The sequence below is a fragment of the Aedes albopictus genome, chromosome 1 (assembly GCF_035046485.1).
Source record: "Aedes albopictus strain Foshan chromosome 1, AalbF5, whole genome shotgun sequence".
Taxonomy (NCBI): domain Eukaryota; kingdom Metazoa; phylum Arthropoda; class Insecta; order Diptera; family Culicidae; genus Aedes; species Aedes albopictus.
Genome location: NC_085136.1, coordinates 298004344 through 298026550, shown reverse-complemented (window position 1 = coordinate 298026550; position 22207 = coordinate 298004344). Strand labels below are relative to the sequence as shown.

The 22207-nt window shown below is 39.8% G+C and overlaps 1 protein-coding gene and 1 long non-coding RNA gene across 2 annotated transcripts in view; both read right to left on the bottom strand.

The window, feature by feature from the left end:
- The window catches only part of LOC134285716 (uncharacterized), a 279906-nt gene that overhangs the window by 129540 nt on the left and 128159 nt on the right, over window positions 1–22207 (bottom strand). The gene's annotated exons all lie outside the window — the stretch shown is intronic.
- Window positions 1–22207, bottom strand: part of LOC134287601 (uncharacterized) — a 36750-nt gene that overhangs the window by 13991 nt on the left and 552 nt on the right. The window lies entirely within an intron of this gene.

The following is a 22207-nucleotide window of genomic DNA, read 5'->3' as shown; positions in this document are numbered from 1 at the left end:
ACACCTCCTGCAGCGCTACGATACCGAACCCGCGGTCCTTCAGTAGATCGGCTCCCAATGAAGTTGAGAGATCGGCAGTTCCACGTACCGAGTTTCCAATCGCAAGTCCTTTTTGTTCGCTGGGGTCGTTGCCGTTGGTCTCGGTTCGTATTATTCTGTTGCTGATTTTCCGTTACAATGGTTTTTTACGGCTGGCTCGTAGGGCCTGACAACAACCCCCTACTTTCCGGAGGACCATAGTGTACAGTTGAACTTAAAGTCCTTCCCTAACACTCGGACGTAGATCAGCCGCCCCGAGGATCAGACGCTGTTGTGAGCCGCTCTTCCTGGAGAACAGACGCTCAGGTTTGCCGAAGCAAACCCCCCCCCCCCCCCCCCCTTCCCTGTCAGCCTATGACCAAAGTTCCCACCGGGGTTGGTTACTCGATCTTCCCTAAGGTTGCTCATAGTTTCCGGCTGGTACCGCGTGGAGGTAGGGATAGGAGTTGCTGGGCAGAGGCCAGTGGATCACAATAGGATCTGAATTGCGCAGCATGTGTCGCATGATGGGACTTGCTTCTGTTTTATATAGGCCAGTTCAGGCCCGTGCACAGAAGTGGCACCAAGGGAGGGGTTTTTCCAAATTTCGGCAAAAGGCGGAGGGGCGCCTAGTGTATGAAGCGTCGGTAATGGGGAGGGTTAAACACCCAAAACCACCCCCTTGTGCACGGGCTTGGGCCAGTTCTTATAATGTTGCTGGTCCGGATCACTGAAATGGACATAATTACAGAACGCCTTGACCGGTCCGGACCATTTTTATAAGCAAACAATGCGGTTATTCCGCTTCGATTCGTGCTATCCGAAAAATCGGTCTATGGGAAGTGTCTTAAAAATGTATTATCTTTTTTGCACACAGACCATCTCTATTCATCGAACTAAATTGATAGGTATATGTGACTTGATCCTCCGAACCTTCTATCGAAAAATCGTTTTTTGAGTGAACATAGCATTTCAGTACACTTTGGTGAAGAAAGGCAAAAATGTGTATTTGTTCGTTAATCTCTTAAGAGCTGAAGCATTTTATTGGCGATATAGATTCTTCCAATTTGAAAATAAATCATTAGTAAGCCGAAAATTTCACTTTTCAACATCCACATTTGACACTTCATAAATACCAAATGGGCGAGCCCCGCTTTCGCCACCCGTCGGAAAACTGACCCATCTCAATCACTTTTCCTATGGTGCAAATCAGGATTTTCCATTCTCACACGAATCCGGATTGAACCAACCCACATTGAATGGTTTTTAATTACTCAACGAAAAATCGCAGAAACGAGTTTGCACATTTGCAATGGCACCTCGGCGTAATTGAAATCTTGTTCCGACCACCGGCAAACAAAGTAGGAAAAAGTAGCTCATCCATTATCCTATTTGCGAATAATTGCTTGCACAGAACAGACACCGCTCATCGGAAGATCTTTTATTTCCAGAGGAGCGGTTGGACTCGCTGAAACACGCGCCACTTCTTTCAGCGTGGGTGTTTATACAATTCTACGTTTTACTACATTACAGAGAAAAAGTTTTAATCCATCTCTTAGATAAGTCCACGGAAATGTTGAACTCATATCACTGCATAGCTTCACGGTCAAGTTTATGTATCTAGGAATATTTTTATTACCATCCCAGGATTTCAGAGGACATGGAGTGACATTAACATTCTTAGCAAAGTCACTCCCAACGAAGCAGCATTCTATTCTAACTTTTAACAGAATGGTTGGTACGAGATGTCCCCGTTTACTGATTCAAGAAACAATGAAAACGCTGCACAGTAGGCTTGGCCGCTTAATGCTTATAATGCATTTCTGATGCACTGCAACCATTAATAATGACAAGAAAAGTGATAAGAGTAGTCGATCTTATCATTTTCCAGGACTCTTTCAATGAATGGCTATGTTGTGTAGACTAGAATAGACTAGGGATATTGTTATTCTTCTTTTGTTCATTCTTCAAATTGTAAACAAAAATAGATATATGTAGTCCATATGGAGATAATATGATTTTTGTATTAGAAATGACCAAACACTTTTGAATGGAAATGTTTAAAGGCCAACATTACTGAGTTTAAAACAGGAAAGTGGGTGGGTCTGCCGGTGATAAATTGAAAGCACACATATTTTGACATGATCGAAATTGATGGCACAATAAGGAAAACAATTCCACCGGCGCCGCAGGCGACCAGCACCACCGAAATCATAAATCCTGCAATGAAAAAGCACTCTTTGTGAAACCAATTTACCGGATAATGGATCGAGTTCGAGTGTGCGGCGCGGCGGGTGATCACTGCCGCCGGTGGCCCCATAATTTACATTGAACAATCGGATCTTGCAAATAGAGATCGTATTTGATCGTAATTCATAACCACCCTCTTTATTGCAGTCAATGATATAGTATGTTGATCGGCTTGAGATTTCTATTGGCTTACAGATCCGATGACGTGCATCGCATTTCTCCGGACCAATTTAGGCGTAAGCAGACATGGTGATACTGTATTGATGTTATGTTGGTTAGGTGCAATTAAGCGCGTAATGAAAATAGCTATTATCGTATCATAAGGTGGTACATTTGGGGCGGCAAATTGATGCCAATTGAGGTGGTGGCGGATGTAACTGAAATGGATAAGCGAACATACATGTATCATTTTTCCATGTTCATAATTTGTAATACTTTTAGAAGAATGTGGGTCAAATTTCATAAGAACGTTACATCGAAGTTTGAAAGTTGAAAAAGAAAATTATGCTCCGTAGCTTATATGCTCGGGAATGAATAATTTTTCAAAAATTTTTGGAGCAGTCCCACTGCAATTACATGCATACATAGGTACTCCTGTAGGTCACATTCAAAAAGGTGTAGCCTCATTATCGTATAACTTCAAGAGTTCCAGCTCAATCCAGTAACATTTAGTGTAGATTTCATAAACGATATAAAAACGATTCTGTTTTGTCCGCCCTTGGGGGTTATTTGGGTTAAGACCCCTCCTAAACCCGATGTTACGTCCAACCTTGACATCGATACTGTGAGATATAACTCCACAGATACCTTTTTTGTACACGGACGTTAAGTTCCTGTGCTTGGGGCATGTGAAACTCTCAATTTGATCCACAGTTAACCTCGTGGTTCAGAATTTTCTTTACCAATCCGGAGATGACCTGTTAAGGTTTGTAAGTTTTCTCGACTTCCTGGGCATAGTATATCATTGTGCTTATCACATTCATGTAATGGCAAGTAAAGAAAACCCTTCAATCAGTATCTGTGAAAGTGGTTGAAGAACATAAAGGGGATGGCCAGGTTCCAGTGAGAACGTTGTGTGAACGATGACCTGATGGCGTGAACTCATTTTCTGTGAGAAAATCAGCGCATTTTGCATCCGCCAATAATCTTCTCTTTATAAAGGAAATGTGATCTACCATTTCCAACGGACCATTTCCCCAGGTGAGAAACGGAAGCATATGCAAGTCATTCAATCAGCACAATCCATCATTCGGCAATTTGCACATTTTTTCATTTGTACATCGTTTGGAGTGCAATTATAAATCGATTCGGCCGAGTCTGGTGCATCTTAATTGTACACCAATCGAAAGCTGATTGAGAGGGTCAGGTTCAGGATCAGTAAAATTTGCCAAGTTCACCAAGTAACCTGCATTTTTTATTTGCGGATTGGTTCAATTGTGGCAATTATTGTGGTGAAGTTGTCTTCGAGAGCACTTCACATTACAGTGTGTTGAACTTGTGTGTCCAGTTATATTACTGTGTGCATTCGAAATGCAAATATCAAATGCGGGAACACCAAATGCGGTAAGATTTTCTAACAAGTAACCCGATGTTAGCTGGAGCATTCTGATCCAAGGTTGGCGGGGATTTTGGCTATGGTTGCCAAGTTGCTTTAGGTAACATTGTGTTGCCGCGTTTGAAGCGCATTTGGGCGCCGTTTGCATCTTGAATGCACACAGCAATATCAGTGGCACATTTTCTCGACTTCCTGGTCAAAGTGTTTTGTTAGGTGTGCAACAAAATATACAATTCGAAACACACAAAATCATTCGCGTAGTAAGTTTTTTTCTTTTTTCTCCGTAATAAACACGAGAAAAAACGGGATGAAAGAGGAATCAAGTGCTCCCTCTTCCGTCCTTCTCTTTCACGTATTTGATTAAGGGAGTGAATAAGTAAACTATTATTACTTTATTATAGAGATTTTCAGCCCTACACACCTAGAAAATATCATGTAATTCTAAGTGTCCTGAACCTGACATATACGAGCATCTTCAAAAACACAAATTTAGAGGTTGAAACATGTTAATTTACGTCTTTCAAGACACCCTAAAATAAAACTTATTTTTTCTTAGCGTCTAGCAATCGCTAAAACCGATTGGCAGATAAAACATAGAAAAGTAAAATAATGCCATGCATGGATTCGAACACCGGATCTCCTGATCGTGAGCCACACCTCTTACCTCTCGGCTATTTTGCCGAGCTAGAAGGTGGCTGATGAACGTGATACTGTTTCTACGTTTCTGGTGAAACGAATTTGTTGACATCTAACGCAACCAACCAGCACTTACATGATGCGCGTAAAATTGAGTCCAAATTATGATTCAGTCTTGAAAACGTTTACGTTCTTTGGTGATTCCGTTTCGTGCAAATTTCAGAATTTCTAAGTGTGTAGGCTGGTTCATCTCTTGAATAAGAAAAAAGAAAAACCTGGCTACACAAATGCATAGAGCCGTGTAATAGTAGGCAAGGAAAATAATCCTGAAAAGCATTTAAAAACAGTTGTACTGCAACCGGAAAAAAAAGAAACTCATTCAACTTCCATATTTATTCCGGATCAGATTTGATTGCAAGCAAATTGAAGACATAGTCTGCCTATGATCGCATATCAGTCCCATATTTGCTGGGTTCCCTATTCATATGGAACAGTTATGCGATCATAGGCAGTAGTAATGTATAGTATTCGAGAAAGGATGAAAACGCATCGTGCTATAAATAGAAAGATAGGTTACTTACTACCTATATTTCTATTTATAGCACGACAGATAGTGAAAACAAGTAAGCTTGTGTCATGTGGGGTGTCCATTCAGAATGTAAAACAATGTTCCTCCCCTTGAAAGAAATTTCATATGAAATCCTACAAACCTTCCTCCTCCTCCCATGAACCCTAATTAGTGTTTTCTGACTTTTGCTTCATCCCCAGCCTTCTAAAATAGACCTCGACCCATGTCTTCTTTAATTTGTCAAAACAAATGACTTATTTCCCGGTCCTCATGGAGGCCTATTGAAATGCAATGTTTTTATTATTTTTCTGCTTACATTTGAGAATTGGGGGCTGTCCATAAACCACGTGGTCATAAGGGGGGGGGGGGGGGGGGTTCGGCCAATGAGCATTTTGTATAAACGAATAAAAAAAAATTGTATGGACTAATGACCACGATGGTTGAGAAGTCCCAAAGAAATGACCATGTGGTTTATGTGGACAGCCCCTTGTCAAATTATCAAAAGGGTGACTTTCAGTGTGGTTTTGATGAGGTATTCAGTTAATCAGGAAGCAGCTGCGTTCTCGGCTATTCCAAGCGACTCTACACTTACGCTGCGAACCAACCTGAGTAAGATTTCCTGAAAATGTTGTCGCAATAGTTCTAGGAAAAATTTTTAGGAGTGCCAGGAGAAATCTTAGCAGGAATTATTGGACGAATCCTCAGACGAATCTGAGCATTATGGAGCCCAAGATACCACAGTTGAAAAATATCTTGAGGTAGGTCTAGGTAGAAATTTCTTGTTATAATTTTCAAAATATCCTGTGGGTTAGGCTGATACAAATTTAATTTTGACCTTTTGTCTCTGCCCCTTCAAAAACAATTGGCTGGATTTTGCATTTTGAGGGGGCAGATAAAAAATATTTATCAAAATATCGTGGTAATTTGGTGAAATTTTTTTAACGAATCCGATGTTGATGATTAACCTGGGCTTGTTAGGGGAATATCTGTAAGTAAAAAGAAAATCGCTTTAAGTACTGTTCCTTTGAATTCCACTATGAATTTGCATCCTTTGACAGATATGTATTTCGACCTCAACTGTAAGGTCGTCTACAGTGTCTTGTACTTGACTCGGAACCGATGAGTTTTTAATATTTTTCAATAAAGCAATAATAAAGCATTTATTATTTTTTTTATCCCCCCCTCGACTAGCCAAAGAGTGGTAGGACAAAAAGTGAAAATAATATTTGCAAGACCCTTATTTAAAAATAATTACGATTTTTATCAAGAATTACCAAGATTTTTCCAGAACCGGTTTCAATAATTACTTCAGGAACTTCTCCCAGAGTCCCAAGTATTTTTTTAAACAGCCTATCTTGCAGATTCGTCTGAAGATTTGTTCAAATAACTGCTGAAATAGGTTTCATAGAAAACTTCCGAGGTTTTTCTGGACATTTCTTCCAAAAATTTTCAGGAATTCTTCCAAAGCATACTGGAGAAATTTATTTACAATTTCTTCAAGAATTCCATCAAAAATTTCTCGATTACTTGGTCACAAGAAATCCCAAACAAGTGTTCCAAAATTTCATGTGGGGATTGTTTGAAAGACCTCTTTAATAAATTTTTCTGATCAAGAAATTTCTCAGAAGATGACTCCGCCAATGTATCCAAGATTTTAGAATCATTCTCTCCCCAACTTCACTGCATAAATTCCTCGACGACTGAATGAACCGTATTCAATAAAATTACAATTACTTATAGAAGATTTTTTAATTAGTTTAAAAGAAAAAGATTCAGTCATTTGTTCAGAAATTCTACCCAGAAAGAATCCATCAGATGATGCACCGAGTATTTATCCGAGAATTCCTCTGAAAAATGTCATGTTTATTTTGCCCAAGATTCTTCCAGAATTTTTTTCTGAGTATTATTTCAGAAGTTCCCCCATATTTTTTCAATAAATTTGTCCAAAGATTTATCGATTCTTCAAAAATCGAACTTTTAGTTCGAAGATTCCTTTCATAAATTATTCTTTAGGAATCAATTCAAGAATCCCTTGAAAGTTTCTGCGAGATTCCTTCAGATTTTTTTCTCTGTTAGAGTGCGTCAACTACATTACGACTACGACCATTATTTAGGATTCAGTAGCAATACTTGTGTCCTTAGTATTTAGAGTTACACTTTTACCATTGAGAGGCAATCGATTTCTGTATAGCCCTTGTTTTGTTACCTCAGAGTTTTAGATATCACATGTAATGGTTCCGTTTTCATAGGGATGCAATTACCAGTGAAATTGCACTCCTTTATACCTACATTTGATTTTATTTCTGCAAAAAAAAAAACACGGTGATTCTGATATACATCCATACATAGGAACTCTAGCAAGATTCATTTCTTGCTTCTTGTTTAGTCACAGGGCAGCATATAAAGTTCCGGGGCAGCTACATGGGCACTCCATAATTTACTCCGTGGTTTCCTCTATGGATCCTCCATGAAATTCCTCTGCATATTCTTACATGTTTTCCAATGATGTCTCATTTTGTGAGTATGACGGCAGTGGGATTCGATCCCAGGTCCTCGGCGTGATAGTCTTGTGTTCTAACCACCACACCAGGTCCACTCCGTCTCAGGATGTTCTTCCGATGGTTTTTCCATATTTTTTTTCCAAAATATCCTACGGGGATCCCTCTGAAAATTCCTTCGAAGATTTCTCCAAGCATTGCTTCGGTATTTCTTTTGTTCGTTAAGGATGCCTTCAGAAAAGCCTTTAAAAAAATCGAAAGTGCTTGGGTGTTTCACATAAAAAAATCTCCTTTAAAATTCCTTAGAAAATCCTTCCAAGGAACGCTCCACAAGTTCCTCCAAGTAGAAAAATTGTTCAGAGAAGTCCTTCTGAAACTCTCCAAAGGATTTCTTCATTTATGTCGGAATTTCTAAGAAGACATCTTTAAAAATTTCTATATGAATTCCTCAGGGTTGCGCGGCATTAGGTATACGATAGGCATAATGGAAGTTAGCCATAATGGTCATTAGGCATAATTTGCTTTTTTAAAGCTCATTATGTCTAATGTCTGTTATGCCTAATATGCTTATGTCAAATGTCCTTATGATAAACGTTGTAATGCCTAACGTCTTAACGTCCTAACGTTGTAATGCTCAATAAGGTATACTCAGATAGTTTCTCTTAAAATTCTAAAAAGGATGCTTCTAGGATTTTTTCCAAAGCTTTCTCCAAAAATTTTACAAATTGTTCTCCTGAAATTCATCCAAAAATTTCTTTGTGGACTCCTCCAGAATTTTATTTCGTGGTTTTCTCCAAAAAAATCTTCGAAAACTGCTCTTAGGATCCTTCTTTCTGGGGATCTATGGAGATTTATAGCATATAACAAACTTTTCTGAGGATTTTTCCGAAAATTCCTCTAGCTACATTCCTTAGCACTTAGCCACTCCTCCACTCATCTCTCTCCGAATGGACGTGGAACACTTTTCCCAGGGGTTGGTTAATTTCTTCTACTCATCCAACTCAACTCTTTCGCATTGGATTACATCCAGCCAACCAAGCACTACAAAATCCGACAAGTTAGCTGAATTGTCGCAAATTGGCCCATTTCGGATACCACAAAATCGAACTAGGCCGGGATACATCTGTATACGCGACGGAACGCGAAATTCAACTGATTTTAATTTACATTTTCTTATTCTTATTTTTACTATGTTTTGCGCTTCGAAAACTAGCGTGTGATGGTGTGCGTTTGGATTGCACACTGGGTGTAGCATGGGTAAAAAACTGATCAATTTTCTAAGTGGGAAATTTCATTTTTGTAGTTGTTAGTGTAGTTGTAGGTATTGAGCAGATACTCTGCATAGTTCTCCTGGAAGTGCTCTAAGAATCATTGATAACCCTCGAGCAGTCGCGTCTTTAACTACCTGCAGCGACGCCGCGCTCACGCTGTGTACCACATGCGTGCATTTTTTGTGGTGCGTGTACTCAGTACACGAGGCGACCGCTCCCGGGTTAATATCTTCCATATATTTAATTTTTATTTTCAAACTGTATCTTAAAACAATTTTCATGAAACAATCCATAAACCCTTAGAGTTTTGTAGAAAATCTCGGGAAAAATTGGAATACTTGAGAAGTATTTCAATTTGAAGTTCCATTAACGCAGTTTCAATCCCCTAACAAAAAAGAAACATTTCTTGGCGAAATCTGAATATAGTTTCTGACAAAATTTCAAAAACAGATGTCAGAGAAAAAAAGGAGAAATTTAAAAACCATTAGAGATATAGGTGTGCGAACTAATTTTGCAAGACAAGCTTATTAAAATTAAGGCTCATACAACCAATGTGGTAAAGGCACGCGTATTCAGCGAAATCATGCTGAGGGTAACCGGTACGATTCCCGGTCGGTACAGGAGCTTTTCGTAATGTAAATTTCATTGACTTCCTTGGGTATACGGTATTTCTGTTCCTGCCACACCCTACTAACAATCACTCATTTAACAGTCTCCATTATGACGACTTATTTCAGCATAATGTTGAATAACATTTGAATTATTTTCACATACAACCTATGTTCGGGTTTTGTTCACACAAATTTGGAGAAGTTATAAAGCATCATGTTGTGCACCAACTTAATTGTTTGTTGTTAAAAGCGTTTAACAAATATACAGGAAAGCTGTTATTCAACTTTGGCAAAAATGACTGAAAATAAATAAAATGCAAAAATGTTTATTAACTCTCACGAGAGTAATTATATACTCTCATGTTGAGAACACCTATTATGAAATAAGAACTACATATTAGATTACCTAAATCCGGATTAGAACTCGAGACCTGTCGATTGCCAGCCGCATGCCTTCCTATCTGCGCCATCCTAGAGATGGTGAGCTGCAGCACCCAAAGCAAAACATAATCTTCCCTTAACTCAATAATGTTCACTCCTGAACTAGTGTTCAGCAGTGGTGAATTAGCACAGCACGTGGTAATCAACTGAACAACGCCTTATACATCAACTGCTGTTCAGCCCAAAACACGTGTTTTCCATTCTGTTCGCTGTCAGTATTTTTATCGCACGGTGAGAAAACTTGTATCGAATACGGCCAAAAAGTGTTGATTCTTATTGCAGATATTATTTCCAGACGTACTAATTGCGATTTGAATATGTTTTTATTTTTATTATTAAATACAGTCATGACCCGCTGGTTGGGGGCTTAATAGTTGGGTGGCTTTTTAGTTGGGGCCCCGTTAGTTGAGCTGTCAGCCAACTAAAAAGTACCTGGATGTCATAATTCAATGTCAAACTGAAAATGACAACCAATCTGTAATTCCGAGGGGCGAGCTAATGCGTTTTTGGTTTCTTAAACTTTACTGATAATCGAAAAGAATTTCTATTTCAAATTTCTTAAAAAAAAAAAGAATGTGTACAATAACTTCGAAACAAATGAAAAACATCGGCAATCTTTATTTTGTCGATCATTGAAAGCGTTTTGTGCTTGCTTTTGGTCCGGATGGTTTCATAAACATCTATATTTTCACTTTACCGACTAAAAATGGGTGAAAATAATTATTTTTCGCATTGGCCATATATGTATCTTGTAAAACGTATCAGTTTTGCTTTAAATGTGAAACAAATTGAAAAATTTCCTTTTTGCTTCCAACCTAAGCATGATTTAAAAAAACAATGCGCACGCCCCTTGTGCTGCTGTCATTTCACCCAACTAGCGAATCGAATTCGTTGGTTGGGTGGAGGTTGTGGCTCAACGAGCGGGTCCCGACTGTATCGATCTTTAAAAAATGTATGGCAATATGTGGTGCGGTGTGATCTTCGACATGGTGCATTCACAACATATGTATGTTCAGGTAATTTACTCATGCTCAGTCGAAGATCCGTTAAGCATTATTTTAATTTATGCTTTTGTTATGGAATCTTGAAATTATGTTCAATAAATAGTGCATAAGGATGTTTAGGGATCAAGTTAGGGATACTTAAAATGTGTCGATTTCTGAATGCTGTTTGGTTATCTAGGTGACTGTGGGAACAATATTCAGTAAACACGACAGCACTGAAATGTCAAATGCATCGATCCAAGCTTCTCGAACAATCGAACTGCTGCGGAAGATAAAAAATATAATAATCAAGATACAAGATATCTTGTTACAGACTAATAATAATAAATAAATGCCTCATTTTTACGTTGATTACGTCTCTTGGCACTCAATGTTAAGCTTCATAATTCTATTCTGTTTTATGTTATGTGATTCGAATCACAACAACGATCGTTTAAAATATTGGTTCTTTAATAACTTGGTTGTCTAAACAGTTTTAGCCATGATTTATCCCATTATCCGAACAAAGTTCCGAGTCAAACTATGACGGGCTGAAGGCGTTTATTTGACAAGTGAAAAGCACAATGTTCAGGAGCATATGCTTATCGATATATCAGCTTAATAAGATGCAGACAAATGTTTTGTTAAACTCTTTTGTTAAGGAATCAATGCTTGTCGAATAAATTTCTTGTTAAACTTTTGAAAAGTGTTTTAATTTCTCATTGTTGATACCGATGAGGACATTCGAACATTGACTACTTTCTCAATTGAAAAAAGATTTAAACAGTAATGTGTAGAGCATAATTTTAGTTCAGCTATCATTACCATTATTAAGCAACAATTCAGCAAGCTTGCTTGTTTGTGACTTGCAATTGTTAGTTGGGCACGGTATACACATACAAAATGGTAATTGGTAGAGGAAGCTCTCGGTTAAAAACGGTGGAGAGGCTTATAAAACACAGAGCTGAGAAGCAGACTTTGTTCCAATTGGAATATGACATCAAGAAGAAAAAGAAAAGCTTAGTGAAATTTCTGGGGGATTTTATAAAAAAAGTCTGTAGAAATCGTTGAAATAAAAAAATACCCGATTAACAATCACTTATTTTACAAGTACCATAACGACGAATTAATTCAGTATGATACTGAATAACATTTGCATAATTTTCAGACACAACCTTTGTTCGGGTTTTGTACACACAAATTTGGAGAAACTATAAAGCATAGTTTTGTGTTCCAATTGAACTGTTTGTTGTTAAATCGTTCAACAACTATATAGCAAAGCTGTTATTCAACTTTAGCAAACATGAATAAAAATAAATAAAATGCAATTTTTTAAATTCCCACGAGAGTTTATGAATGGAACATAATGCTGTGAACAACTATTGTAAAATAAAAGCTACACATAAATTTACTTAAATAAAGATTCGAACTCGAGACCCGTCGATTGCCAGCCGCATGCCTTCCTATCTGCGCCATCCTAGAGATGATGAATTGCAGCGCTGAAACCCAAACGTAAACTTCCCGGGGTTAATAATGATCAGACTTCGACTCCTATTCAGCAGTCGTGAATTAGCACAGACCATTATGGCTAACAACTGAATAACACATTAATTCAGCTGCTGTTTAGTAAAAAACACGTGTTTTTCATCCTGCACTCTGAGTCGAAGTAAGATAAAACGAAAGCGCTTACTTGACTTGTGATGGAGCAGGATTAACATAGTTAATGACGGTTTAGCATTGCAACCACCAAAACTGGACAAAGTTAAGAAGGCCATTGATGAGTTGAAAATATTCGTGGGCTTCGTGGCCGTGCGGTTAGCGGCGGCAGTCGTCTAGGCGTTTCGTAAGCCTCGGAGTGTGGGTTCGATTCCCGCTCCAGTCAGTGGAAACTTTTCGTCAAACGAAAAATTCATCTCTGGGCCACTGGGTGTTCTGTGTCGTGTCCGTTGTCTAGTGTAAGTAATGTGTTCAGTCTGTGCAGCCTCTGGCTGAAGACGGTGTGAATTGTCTTTTTTTTTTTTTAAACTGCAAGGCTGATAGGAAGGACGAGATCTCAGCCGATCTTCTAAAGCACGGATGCGATCTGCCACATTAATTAAATTACTAGATTCTTAAAAAGACATGGTAGGATGAAGAATTGCTCACCTGCTGGTTAGATGGTCTCATAATAACAGATTACCCTTCCAAATTTGGCGTATAAGACATTGTGACGTGTCCTGTTCAACAGATTGAGACCTCTTGAGGAGTCATTCGTCAACAAATAACATGCTGGTTTTCATGAGTCCCTATCAACGATAAATCGAATGATTATCCTATGGATCATAGACAAATTTCGGGAGTAATATTGGCACATTCACCACTCGAAAAGGGTGGGTCAAAAAGTCCCCAAGACCACGTGGTTTATGGACAGCCCCAAGCCTATTTCATCATTTACCTGACGGAATGGGACAAGGGATGGAATGGGATTAGGAATGGGAAAGGTGATGAAATAGGAAGGGGTGCCCTTGAAGAGGGAATGAACGCATAAGCGCAACGAGAGCTCATAGCCCATACCACAACGGGTTTAATCAGTGCCCTGAGAAGGACATTGTAAAACGCATAAGTGTAAAGAGAGCATATAGCTCATTGAAGGTATCTTGTGACGTCATGTGACTTTCAATATGACATTGAAAGGCACGTCATCGAAAGCATCCTCAATATTCAAAAAATCACCCAAGCAAAAACTACGTTTGAGCGGGTACTTTCTTGAAAACGTATACAACTTTGTGTATAAGAGTCACTGTGGACATCCCAAATTAGGAGGCATGTGAGTTCACATGAAAAGGCATGTCTGCCAGACGAACATCACAGATGTGATAACCGACCATGCGTTTCAAGCATTTCAGAAAGAACGATATAGCCAGATGAATCTGGAACTCATTCCTTCTTTATACAACGCCCGCACCCTTTCGGGATAAAACTATGAAGTAATTTCACGCCATGAAAATACCCAACAGCAAACTACAAGAGTTCAAAACATGTTTGAAATACTCAAATCCCTTTGGAGAAAAATAGGACAAACCCCCATTTGCACCTGGAGATTTGAAGTAAGCAGAGCTTTTTAAGGCCCACTAAGTCGATTATATAGCTATAATTCTCAAACGGAAGCTAGAGATTCGTAACTATACAAAAGAATGGTTTATCCGAAGATATTTTGAACTTGAACAGATCAAAATTCCATTCAGAAATACCTCTTGCGGACCACACAGTACGCAGAGGACAAGCTTCTTTCAAAGCAATAGTTATGGTATACCACAATGGAGGGCGTTGTAGGTACAAAACCACAATGAAACTCTCTTGGAGAAGCAATGGAAGCGCGTTATCCATAAAATGTGGTCGCAACCAATTAGTACAGGTTCCCTAGTTCGTTAACCCGTTAACGCCCAAAGTGTCTCACAATTCAAATCTTCAAAAAAAAAATGTTGTCAAAGGCCAAGTTCCAATAAAATAAGCATGATTCGACGAAAAAAATGGAAGTCTATGGTGTAGTTCCAAAAAAATTCTTCATTGTAGGTCCTCAATATCTGATAATTCTCTCGAGTTCTATTTTAGCACAACTTCTACGCTATCGTTATATTCTGATCCGTATAGAAACAATACAGCTCTAAACAAGTGAGAGAGATGATAACCACTCAAAAAGAACAGAAAAAGGACTTAAAAATTGGGGCAGAAATATATCACGATAAACGCCTAAAAGTATGCAATGTATGCTCCTTGTAATTTCATGTAGTTTCGACTGCAGTGTTCAACATTTCTCATTTTTTTTTTGTAACGAATCAAATGAAGAGTGCTCACTATGTGTAGCATAACCAAACGTTAAAATACGGTAGAAGTTCGATTTTACACATATAATGATTTCTGATAAAGTAATTGAGTTTTTCCTTTAGTACCCCACAAATTCTCTTTACGTACTCACCATACGTAAACTTTTTAGAAATGTTGCATGTTTTAAAAAGAAAATCGTGTTAAATACTGTTCCTTTTAATTTGTATCCTTTGGCAAATACGTATTTCAACCTCAACTATAACGTCGTCTTCAGTGTCTCGTACTTACAGTATTCCACTAACACGCCCAGGTTCATCATCATTCCATGTTTTGATATAAAAATTCAACCAGATATACTCTACACGGCCTCTCCACTTATGTTTGTACTACTCCATGATTTTTTATTCGTGAACAATATGTGGGTTTTATGGTGCTAGTCTGGGCACTATCAATGTTACATCGAAAAGATGTCTTTCGGCTGCATGAAAAAAGATAAACCACCCAAAAATTCAATTTTATTCGGTCTACCCATTGCAATATAGAATTACGTACAAAAGTCTGAAAAACATAACGCTGGGGGTTAGAACTTTCCTGGTAGAAATTTCTGAAGGTATCCCGAGAGGATATACTGAAGGAATTCTGAGAGGCATATCTGGTAGAATTCTGAGGTAATCTCAGCTGAAAGCTTGATAGGAATCTCTGAAATAATCACAGGAGAAATTCCGGGAGGAATTACTGTATAAATTCAAAGCAAGGATCCCGGCTCGTAGAAAGAATTCCATTAGGATTCTCTGAATATGTTTCGACAGAACACTTTGAAAGTATACTAAAGTATACTAAGGTATACTAAAGTATACTGTGAAGTGATTCCAGCAGAAATCCACGAAAGAACGGTGGCTAAAATTTCTGATAGAATTCTTTCAGGATTTTCTAAAGCAATTCTGGCAGAAATCTCTGAAGTTTTTCGTGCTGGAATCCTGTAAAGACCTGATGGAATCCTTAGAGAGATAATCATGATTCCTGATGACTTCTGGTCCTGCCGGTCAGAAGCTGAACAGGTATTCCTGTAAGAACCATAGAAGATGTCTCTATGGTCTAGGATTGCCTGAAAAAAAATCTCGGAAGAAATCTATGTTTTTTCATATTATTTTTTCGGGAGGAATCCCTTAAAGAGTCACAGCAGGAATCCGGGAAGGATTCTCTAAAAGAACTCCAGCACAAATCCCTGAAGGAATGCAGAAAAGAATAACTAAAAGAATCCTTGCAGAATTTTCCAAAGCAACCCCTGTAAAAATACCTGAATAGAACTTCGGAGCAATCCGTACAGCAATCTCGGAAGCAATATCTGAAGGAATCCTGGGAATAAACCTGGGAAGATTCTCGAAAGGAATGCCTGAAGAAATCCTGGAAAGAATTCCTGAAGGTATCTAAAAAAAAAAAACCTCAGCTCATCTCATCTCAATTTTTCACCCCACTCTCTAGCCTCTACCTTACTGTCTTCTTTGCCCTCTATTCCAACCCTCTACCCTACGCTCTATCATAATCTTCTACCCTACCATCTGCCATACTCTCTACCCTATACTCTACCATAATCACTGCATTATCCTTTACCGTACCCGCTAGTCTATATTGTGTTTAATCGTACCACCCACCCTACTCTCTACCTTGATCTTTTTCCAACCCTCAACCCTACTCTCTATCCTACCCACTTTCCTACCGTCTACCCTATCCTCTACCCTAACCTTCTACTCCACTCCCTCTACTGTATCTTGCACCCAAACCCTCTACTAGACCGCCTTCTCCACCGTTTACCCTACCCACTACCCTACCATACTCATCAAGCCTGATCGATAGATACCTATTATTGCATGGAATCAAACTACCATTTCATGGCTGCCATCTTGGATATGGTCCGCCATATTGGATGTAAAAATAGGGTCAAATATCGATTTTTGATTTCTACTCATGAAGCCCGATCAATAGATACCCATATTGCATGGTATCATGGCTCAAACTCTCATTCCGTGGCCGCCATCTTGGATATGGTCCGCCATCTTGGATTTAAAAATGGCGTTAAATATCGATTTTTGACTTCTACTCATCAAGCCCGATCGATAGATACCCATATTGCATGGTATTATAGATCAAACTACCATTCCATGGTCGCCATCTTGGATATGTTCTGCAATATTGGATTTCGAAATGGCGTCGGATATTCATTTTTAAGTTCTACTTATGATGCCCGATCGATAGATACCCATATTGCATAGTATCCGAAGCAGCATTGCCGTAAAAAAGCATATATTCTGGAATTTAGACCGCCATCTTGGAACCTAAGCCGCCATCTTGAATTCCAATAACCCTACTACCACGACCACATCCTAAGGAATGTGTATGCCAAATTTGATTGAAATTTCTTGACACATTCCAGAGTTATGGCGGTACATTGATACATATATACATACGTACATACATATCAACATACAAATAGGCAAACATACAAACATATAAACAAACAAGCATATAAACATACAATCATACATACATTGACTTTTGTATGTATTGATAAACAACTCTGCCGAAGAAATGAACTATAAATCATTAATTATTGTAAAGATTCCAGGGAAACAAATCATTTTCGCATTGGAAATGAAGCTCATAGATCGTGACAATATGTAATCTTTGCAGCATCGTTTACGCCACCTAGTGAACCAGTCACAAACTATATTGTTCACTATGAGCAAGGTATGGGTGTGGAGACCATCTTCTCTGAAGAAAGTATTCTAAAATTTTGCATAATTCTGGAGATATTCACATCAAAAGGACTGTCCTATTTATAGGACGCTGGGCGTTCGGGGCATCTGTCCTATAAATAGGACGCTGGGCGGATATGGGTTAAGCAGGGCCGCCTCAATACACAAATTTTGCGAAGGAACACTTAAAAGTGCGAAGAAGGTCAAATGGAGACTCCTCATCTGACACATGCCAATCAGTCAACTCGTGACAAATTCTGCTCATGCAGAGTTGGGTTAGGTCCAATTCTATTTTAAGTTATCCATGAACCTAAGTAATCCATCCAACAGAAGCATCTCAAATTAATGTTTGAGCTACTTCAGATGATGTATTTATCGTAGCAATACTGCCAAATACCAGCAAAAAGATGCTGAATACAAGAGCTTGCTTGAAGACATCCATAAGGAAAGGTTGAAACATACTGTTAACGTTATTCTAAGATATAGCATGCTCGAGGCACGACACTTCATTTATAATTAAAAAAAAAAAGCAAACTGGGTTCACAAGGTAACCTATACAGAAGTTACCCTATGAAAATGAACTTTTTGAAGTAGATCCACTTGGGCTACATAGGCTTTTTACGCTGAAAATTGATCTGAGGTTTCCTTGCCGTAGCCACTACCCAAACTAGACAGGATTACACTCTTCACAATCACAGCACAAAAAGGAAACATCAACGACAAACCAAATCGGTGTCAATTGAAAAACGCCAATGGCAAAAACGCCTTAAGCGAACCCATATAGGTGGTAATGTAAGCTAATTTACAACATTTGAATAATCAAGCCCATATTTAGCCACAAATTTGAGACTTAAGAAGGGCAACTGATTATCTCGGAGAAACGCAAGGTCCACTGCACTATTGCTCCGGTTAGTGCAGTAAGGGCGTAATACTGTGGAGGACGCCCTAATTCTCCACAGGCTCCGTTCGTGGTTAGGTTTTTATTAGACCCCCCTAACCATTCATTCCTTGGCACGGTTAGCATAAAGCCGCAAAACACCATGAATTAGGGGCACGAAACATGGACCCTATGTGCAGAGGAACAACGCGCCCTTGGAGTTTTCGAACGGAAGGTGTTGTGTACCATCTACGGCGGAGTGCAGATAGAAGGCGGGACTTGAAGAAGGCAAATGAATCACGAGCTGCATCAGCTGCTGAGAGAACCAACGATCGTCCATACCGCGAAAATCGGGAGGCTACGGTGGACGGGTCACGTCATTAGGATGTCGGATAGCAACCCGACTAAAATGGTTCTCGAGAATCATCCGACCGGTAGGAAATGACGTGGAGCGCAGCGAGCTAGGTGGGTCGACCAAGTGGAGGACGATCTGCGGACCCTACGCAGAGTGCGGAACAGGAGATAAACAGCCATGGATCGAGTGGAATGGAGACGGTTACTATGTACAGCAGAGGCCACCCCTTTTTTTTTGTTTCCTTCTAAACCATAGGGGGATAATCTGCTCAACAAACACCCTAACAGGAAGGTTAGGGTAGTGTGGGGCTGAGGCCGTCTTCTACAACAAAAGTAAAAGCCAGGACTACTCTCTCCTCGTACCCACTAAACACATTCCTATGGTCGCCAAACCCTACGTCTCTCCGGAACCACCAAGGAGGTATTGCTTCAGAGAGGGGCTAGTGCACATCGCACCCTCAAGGTTAGCTGCGTAGCCTGCAGCAACGAACATCGATGACTCGCTCTGGAGAGTCCATCACGGTAACATGCTGGTGCATAGACAGTTTCCCGAGTGGTCCTCACCACTCCCTTTGTCCTCGGAAGGCGGGCAGGGTCAACCCCACCTGCGCCCAATTGCTTGGAAGACATCAAGAACTGATGCTCACATGCAACCCGATCTGACCTGCCAGTAAGGAAAGGTATCACTACCCTTCAGGCCCTATCAGATGCACCCGAAGGTTGCAGACAGCAGGGTCTCAACCTGCCCCGGCCCTTACTGGGGATCCATTTCCAACCGCGGGCTCGGATCCAACCCAGTAGACCGACACCACGACATCACCGCTACCGGGACTTCCTCTCCGTGGCCACTTAATCGCTGTAAGGGTCGATCTCGACCGCAGGGCACCGGTATGACCTACGAAGCCGACTCCGAACCCCTGACCACCTCTTGTACTGCATCTGAACTAGACATTCTCCCAGTCCACGCACCACGCAAGTTTGGACGTAGCAACACTAGCCAGAAGCTTGCGCTGACATCGCTCTGGAAGGTTTAATGTGACGAATCGGGATCAATTGCCAGGGTACAATTTTCACAAAATCTGGTCGTCAATTAGGGACAACATGAACATTATCGCCAGAACATTTGGAACGGTGGCAGAGCTGCACACCCGCAGCAGTCGAGGTCAAAAATAAATTATACATATGTAAGCGGAACTGCACACGATCGGATACGCATAGGTAGTAATGTGACGAGAAACGGGGATGCTTTCGAGATGGTTAGGGCATTCGGATCCTTACTGATGGCTAACAATAACGTCAGTCGTGAAATTATAAGATGCATTAGTGGCAGTCGTGCTTGATACGGGCTCCAGAAAAACCAGTGGTCTAAAAAGATTCGCTCCGCCCCAAATGCATCATGTACCAAACGAATGGTCATCTACGGACAAGAGACATGAACCATACGCGAGGACGACCTACAAACACTCGAAGTTTTTGAGCGACGCGTGCTAAGGACGATCTCTGGCGGTATGCCGTTCTTCAGCTTTTTGCCATGCAACTCAAATCCCTAGCTCCGTGTGGCAACCAACTGCGGCGCGCAGGATACGAGCATCCTTATAGAGAAGATCGGGTGACCAACCCCGGTGGAAATTTTTTTGTGGTATGATGATAAGGACGGGAGTTTTGCATCGGTAAGGGACCCTCCTGACAGACGACGACGAGTTTTGCGGAACTGCAGATTAGCAGATTTTTTAATTTCATCGGGAGCACTCGCATTCTTGGCGATATACTGAATAATAATTATTATTATTATTAGCTTTATTTACGAGGCTTTCAGCCCTAGGCTGGTTCGCCTCGGATATACTGTAGAACCGTAGGTTTGGCATTGTAGTGATGCAGAAGGTCTGTTGGACAACAGTGCGAACGTTTAGATCATCATCATGAGACCTCTTGAAGAGTTATTTGTCGGCGAAGAGCATACAATTCTCCGTGAGGGCCAATCAACGACAATTAAGGATATTAGTTTAACCTGCAGGCAGATGATCTCTCACAAATTTCAGGAGTATCACTTGAAGACTTAAGTAATTACTATCTGTTCAGGTAAAATCCTCAGCGTGCGGTTTGGTGAAAAGAAATGAGCTTTGGCAGATAATGTCAGGACATTGGATATGCGTAACGATGGATGGTTCAAAATGAAGTAGTGTTTGGATCGCAGACGAGGTGTCAACCTACATGCTAAAACTGCTCAGCATTAAAATGTGTAAGACCAATTCATAAATGCATAATTTCCATACCATGCATAAAATGTGTAAGAGTTACACATTCACAAAAAATGCAAAATGGCTATATTTTTTGGTTTGCCAAGGCCACTAGTAAATTTAGCTAGATTGCAATACAAAAAAATGCAACTTTAACGATTTTGTGGACCCAGGAGCAGATTTTGTGAGTGTGTAACTCTTACACATTTTATGAGTGGTATGGAAATTATGCATTTATGAGTAGGTCTTACACATTTATGCGCTGAGTGGTTTTACTGTGTAGTGTCTACGTGAGTGTTAAAGTGTAATTTGGAAAAAAAACATAAGGCAGAATGCTGAAAATGAGAAAGAGAGCAATGTTACGGACAACGTTGAATATCGAAATTTGTTCTGTGAATTTCGGAAATGTGCACCTGATAGAGACCACCATCAGACCGACACGCGTAGGTCCAAACAAACTGAAAACTATACTGTTGAGAAACCATCGTTTCCATGTTTTACATCTCCTGTTCACAACTCTATCATCAGGTGTGAGGCCGCGATAAGAGGAGATAAGCCAAACCGGCTTTCCACCGAGCGATTTGCCCAGTTTTTGGTCACGCATTGTAAAAATTAACATTCAACCATTCCAATCGGTGGCGCCTCCATTGATTGGTTTGTGTTTCTTATGTTTTCATGATTATGCGCGTGCGTTCACCACACGAGTGTGGTCGAAACGGACTCTCTCGTCCTCATGCATGTGGGGAATTAGAAAATGTTGTTTTACGATGTGGTGCATCTCGGCTGGACATGCAAGTGGTATCGAAATCAAGACATTGTTCGTATTGTTTTGGCTTGGACGTAGAGAAAGTGGTTCAGCTTGTTTGACGAGCTGCTGGTAAAATAAAGAAATGCATTGATTTCTACTCAAAATATGTTTAACATTAGTTATACATGATTGCTGGATTGGGATGTTATGGAAATTTATTCAAGTTTTCTTGATGGTACAGCAGTATACCCAACAAATTACATTTCGTGTAGGTGATTAACCCCTTGTCTGAATTTATATGCATACATATGTGCGTCAGTCCGTGATTGCGAATATGCTTAAGTAAGTTTCTGAGAACTCACCAAGCCTAATTCTGTGAAGGGCAAATCTCCAAACTAATATTACAGCATTAATGTTTTGAAATGTTTCTTCAGAACCTTTATAAAATCAGTTGAATTTAAAATTGTTTCTTTTTTCGGTGTTCATTGTTAGATATGTGTAGTCTAACAGACTCATTGTGATTACATTGCTGTGTAGGCATGAAGACAAATCATGCTTCAATGTTGACAAGTGCATTCGATTGTCATAAAAATACATTCTAGA